Source organism: Lotus japonicus, chromosome 1 (genome assembly GCF_012489685.1).
Source record: "Lotus japonicus ecotype B-129 chromosome 1, LjGifu_v1.2".
In the NCBI taxonomy this organism is placed as follows: Eukaryota; Viridiplantae; Streptophyta; class Magnoliopsida; order Fabales; family Fabaceae; genus Lotus; species Lotus japonicus.
This window is the reverse complement of record NC_080041.1, coordinates 51,195,934-51,201,876: the sequence shown is the minus strand read 5'-3', so window position 1 is coordinate 51,201,876 and position 5,943 is coordinate 51,195,934. Positions and strand designations below refer to the sequence as shown.

Below are 5,943 nucleotides of genomic sequence, written 5' to 3'. Positions count from 1 at the left end.
GTGACCCACGAGCGAATTTTCTTAACCGCTTGCAAACACCATAAATTTGTTGGATGGTAGTCAAGTTTGAAGAATTTTTTTCCTTCAAGGACGCCAACATCTTTCTCGGTGGAACCCAAGTCTTAGCCTGATTTATCACGTCCTCCTTCTCCTCACTAGTCAGTCGACCAGCGTAATTGTGGCCAAGTAGTGACCCAGCTGCGAGATGGATGTGTCTACCCTCCATCACCTTCAACCACTATCCTTTACCATCTTTCGTACGTCGTCCTTCTAGCCTAAAATGACAACCTATTTTTTGTGTTGACGTTCCTTCAACAAGATCAGGATCTCTGTAGGGAACATACACACTTTGCTTCTCACACCCCAGAATGACATATTCTTTTCTTTCATTTGCACCACTATCAGACTTTGTTGTCACCAAAACAAAATTATTTCTACTTGAAATGTCGCGAACCCATTTCATAAGATCATCTCTTAAAGGGAAACGCTGTTTCAGGATAAACAAGGCATAAGGCATAAAACAAGGCATAAACAAAGCATAAACAAAACATGCAAAAATGTGTTCAATGAGTACCTGATTAGTCTGATACAAATGGGAGACATCTATAGTTATAATCGGAGGTTCAAATTGTGATGGTTGCTCCTCTGGATTATCATTTTCCAAATCAGCAGCATGTATCAATTGTGATTCACCAAAAACAAAAGAGTCTGTCATCCCTGGAAGTCAAAACGGTAAATCAATGTCCGACACAATAACGGAAAATCAAAATCCGACCATATAACGGTATATCATTATCCGACAACATAACGGTAAATCATTTACCGATTTTGTTCGCGATACAGAGGCCTATATTACCAACTTAACTAACTAATCTAACTACTTAAACTAACTAATCTAACTACTTAAACTAACAACTAACTACTTAAACTAAATATAAATAAAGAACCAAAAACTAACAACACTTACGAGGAGTTTAAAGCTTTCCCTTGGTGGTGGTGGTGTTGGTGTTGGTGGTGGTGATGGCAAGTGGAAATGTGGAGATGGTGGTGGTTGTGGGAAGGTGAAATGTGAGGGAGGAGTGGAGTAATGGTGGAATAAGGTTGTGTGGGCGAGTTATGGGGGGCTGGTGGGGGGTTGTTCATGGAGGAGTAATGGTGGAGGGGTTGGTGGAGGGAGGAGTAATGGTGAAAAGATGATCAAACTGCCAGAAATCAAAACGATTAATGATTAATCGATATCAATATACGAGTCGGTTAATGATTAACCGATATTGTTCTTCGTGTTCTAGGTAATGGTATAAAGATGTTCATGCTGAGGAACAATAACGGTTAATAATTTACCGATTCGTATTTTGATATCTGTAAATCATTTACCGATGGGTACTTTTGGGATAAAAAAAAAGGCTGGGGCGCGTAGCCAAAAGGGTGGGGCGCCAAACCCAAATCCCCTTTTTATTTTTTTCACTTTACTCTTCCTAGATTTGTGAATTCACAATGAAACAGACACACTTTTTATGCGTTGAATGAAATTTCAGAGAGAGAGAGGGGAGTGAGGTTTGTTTGTTAAACTTGAGGTTTGGCAGATGAGAGCGAAAGCGACCTTCTTGTTTCTGATGGAAGGTTTATAGATGACTAAGATGAGGGTTTTGATGGAGGCAAGTGCGCGACGCTTAGCGTCGGCACCTTCGAGAACAGTTTTCAAGACCATGGCTGCTTCATTTTTTTTTGTCTAGTTCTTGTAATCGAAGCTTTCATTTCGGTGGATAACGAAGACCAATTAATTATCCTCATTGTACCACTGGCCATTTAACTTTCAGTGTATGATTCAAGTGTTAATTTGACTCAGATCTCTGTTCTTATTCTAATGTCTTGCTGCCTCATCCTTTTAGCGTTTGATTCAAGTGCTAATTTGGCCCCTTCAAATATTCACCAGAAGCTCTGCCACTGGATGGAGAGCTGGATTTGCCACCCCAACCAATAGATTTCACACCCCCCATTTTTCGGATTTTCAAGTTCTGAATTATTTCGGAATCTTAGATTCAGAAATTAATTCGTGATTTGTAGTGCAAAATACATGTAACACCCCACTTTTGAGTGAAAAAATGCTTCGGAAACCTTATTTCCGAAATATTTCGGAAACTAAGTTTTCGTAAGTGGGGAGGCATTTCTAATGAGTGGGGTGTCAAATCTAATGATCCACTGGATGCGGTTGTTGGGAGGAAATGATTTGCAGCAAACTAGTGACTAAGGATGAGAATAGTGGGGTAAATGGGTAATATGCATATTGGATAATTTTGTAAATTAACATCTGTATCTCAATCAATCTCACCTGTTATATTTAAAATTAATATATCTAATGGCTATTTATAAACTGCACCACCCTGTGATAGTTTTTTACGGTACCACCGAAGCCAACACCTCTCTTAGCGCTTAAACTAAAGTAAGTTCACTGCACCCATAAAGAACGATCAAGAAATAAGTTTGTATTTTGATTACGAAAAGAAAAAATTAAATACTCCAACGAATTACTCCCTCCGTTCTAAAATGTAGGTTGTTTAAGGATATGCACATTGTTTAAAAACTCATTAATTGTTAATATTTTTTTGTTTAAATACTCTGGAGGTCCCTGAAATTTTCTGCCGTACGAAAATAAGTCCATGAATTTTTTTTTTCCGATTCCGAATCCCTGGAATTTTTTTTAATCAGAATAAGTCCATACTCGTGTTTCCAGCCTATGTGGCTCAGTGTTTGCTGAGTCATTTATTCCACGTGGCATTTCTATTTTTTTTAATACACATGGATTAAAAAATTGAAATTAAACATTTAAATTTAAAATTAAAATCTAAAAAAAAACCTAATTAACCCTAAATCCCTAAATCTAATTAATTAACCCTAAGATTTTAGGGTTAATTAGGTTAATTAGATTAAGGGATTTAAGGTTAATTAGATTTAGGGTTAGTTAGGTTAATAAGATTTTAATTTTAAATTTAAATGTTTAATTTCAATTTTTTAATCCATGTGTATTTAAAAAAAAATAGAAAAGCCACGTGGAATAAATGACTCAACAAAAATTGAGCTACATAGGCTGGAAACTCGAATAGGGACTTATTCTGATTAAAAAAAAATTCCAAGGATCGGAATCGGAAAAAAAAATTCAGGGACCTTTTTTTGTACGACAGACAATTTCAGGGACCTCTAGAGTATTTAAGCCTTTTTTTTTATTGAAATACCCCGATTTAAAGTTGTGTTATATTAAGGGGAGAGAAATGTGAAGGTATGAAACACACTAGAAAAGGGGGGGGGGGGTTGAATAGGCTTTTGAAGTTTTAAAGCTTTTTCTCAAAGATTTTGACAATCATTTCGGTAAAAGAATATAAAGTGCTCGAGATGAAGGATAGAGAAAAGCACGCAATAATTTTATCCTGGTTCACTTGATGAATCACTCAAGCTAATCCAGTCCACCCGTTAAGGTGATTTCTTCCTTCTTAGAATGAAGGTAATCCACTATTCAAAGATTGTTACAACTTGATGACCCTATTTTAGTAGTGTTTTTAGGGTCATTTCTTTGTTAGTTGTGAGTCTTTTTCTTGAGTCTCATGTAGTGTTTCATGCATTCTCATGCATTTTTGTCTTTCTTTGTGTTTTTACTTTGTTTTGGTAATTTTGTAGTTTTATAGGGACCTTTCTTGCATTTTAAGTTAGGACTTGCATATCTTTTCTACTTGAATTGAGGGTCCATTATGCTAATAAACTCTTGGAGCTCCTAGATATTTTCCTTGCTTTGTTCCTAAGTAATCAGGTATGAAACTGCTGAAGAAAGAAGGCCAAGAGACTTGGAGAATTGAAGGGAGGCTTAAAGAGGAGTAAAGAAGAAGATAAAGATGTTTTCCAGCGAGCAATGGGCGCCTAGGCGTACTCAATTGGCGCCTAGGCGCCAATTGGAGCTGATGTTTCTGTTCCAGGGAAATGGAATTGGCGCCCAGGCATGCTTAATTGGCGCCTAGGCGCTAATTACCTTCCAGAAGCCATTTTTTCACTTTGAATTGGCGCTCAGGCATGCTTTATTTGCGCCTGAGCGCCCAGACTCGTGCAATTTGCGTATAAATAGGATTTTAGCCATTTTCTTTGGGATATCTTGTCATTTTTCACATTTCCAAATAAGTTAGAAGTAAGGTTTTGTCTCTGGAGCTTGAGGAGCTTTCTCCAAGTCCCATGTTCCAGGTTTTATCATTACTAAGACTTTGGATGTTTTAGTTGTAATTCATATTTCTATTCATGAATAATCTGAGTAAACCCTTGAATCACATATCTTTGCTTCATCTTTTAAGCTTGAACGCGTACTAGCTTTATACTTTTCTATAATAGAACATAAGTTTGATATAGATTAGGGACTAGTTGTGGGATTACCCCTTCTGTGCTTGCTACTAGGAATAGAGGAAGGCTTGAAGTTTGTTGGCCTGAATTGCATGCTTAGTGCCTTTAGTAAATGTTTAGGTTGTCAAGGAATTGTGCCTATCTTTTGACTTGAGAGGATTGTCTATGCGAGGCATCGATAGATGATTAATTATGATAGAGCATCAAGGAGAAACTCAGAGTTTTGTGGATAGAATAGGTTGACTAAAACTGAATTAGTTAAGCAAGAACCCAAGGCATGCTCACCATTGTTCTTCACACACTTATATTTCAATTGCTTCTTAATTAATCATCTAAACAATCAACCTTAAAACTGAATTCACATACCAATTCCGTGTGGTTCGATAAATTAAAACTGGGTAGATTCCGTACACTTGCAGATTGACCAACAAGTTTTTGGCGTCGTTGCCGTGGAATTGTTTGTGGTTTTTTGTTTAAGTTTTTAGTTTGTGGTTTTATTTTTTGTTTTTATCTTTGTCTATAATTGGTGCTACTAATCTTTCTCTGTTTGAGTGTCTCACTTTCAAGTTAGTCTCACAGGAGATACCGTCATGGGTGGCCGTATGACGGAGGAGGAGATTGAAGCCCACATTGAGGCGAGAATCCAAGAGGGGATCACCCTCCAGTTACGAGAACAAGAAGTTGAGAATGCCAACCTGTCTCTTCGGTAACTCACTTCGGCTACCATGAGTTATAACTATCCGGGGAGCATTATTTTTCCCGAGGGAGTGGGAAACTTTGAGTTGAGACCGGCATTCATCAACTTGGTGAGCCAAAGCCAATATGGTGGAGGTTCCCTGGAAGATCCTCACACTCACATGGAGAGGTTCATCCGGAATTGCAACACTTACCGTGTGAACAATGTTCCGGCGGATGCAATTCGGTTGAGCTTGTTTTCATTTTCTTTGAAGGATGCAGCGGAGGAATGGCTGAATTCACAACCTCAAGGGAGTATCACTACTTGGGAAGACTTAGCAGAACAATTCACAACAAGGTTCTTTCCCAAGAGCTCTTTTGAGGAAGCTGAAAAAAGACATCATGACTTTTGTGCATACCGCTGAAGAGAATCTCTATGAAGCTTGGGAGCGCTTCAAGAAGCTCTTGAGGAAATGCCCTCAGCACAACCTCACCCAAGCTGAATTAGTTGCAAATTTTTATGATGGTCTGCAATTCTCTTGGAAGTTTTGTTTGGACGCGGCTTCTAATGGAGAGTTCGATGCTCTTCCCCCACAAGCGGGGTATGACTTAATAGAAAAGATGGCAGCGAGAGCTATGAACTCTGAAAATGATCGCCAAACCCTAAGGAGTATGTTTGAAGTTGAAGCTTATGACAAGCTCTTGGCCTCCAACAAGGAACTCTCCGAACGAATGGCAGAGATTCAAAATCACATAAAGGTTACCAAGGTGGTCGGTGCTAGTGTAGCCAAAGTGGAGTGTGTGACTCGTGGAGGGCCTCATGTTAGTAATTTTTGTACAACGACGAATCAAGGTTTTCGAGGTCAAAGCTCTGGACTATCTAAAATCCAAGAG

At 38.4% G+C, this 5,943-nt stretch overlaps 1 non-coding gene across 1 annotated transcript; it reads right to left on the bottom strand.

Annotated features, from left to right (window-relative positions):
• Positions 1–5,433: 5,433 nt before the first annotated feature.
• On the bottom strand, positions 5,434–5,540 carry LOC130734762 (small nucleolar RNA R71). The gene has a single exon (XR_009018107.1). It is a non-coding gene; the product is annotated as a small nucleolar RNA R71 (small nucleolar RNA).
• Between the last annotated feature and the right edge of the window lie 403 nt (positions 5,541–5,943).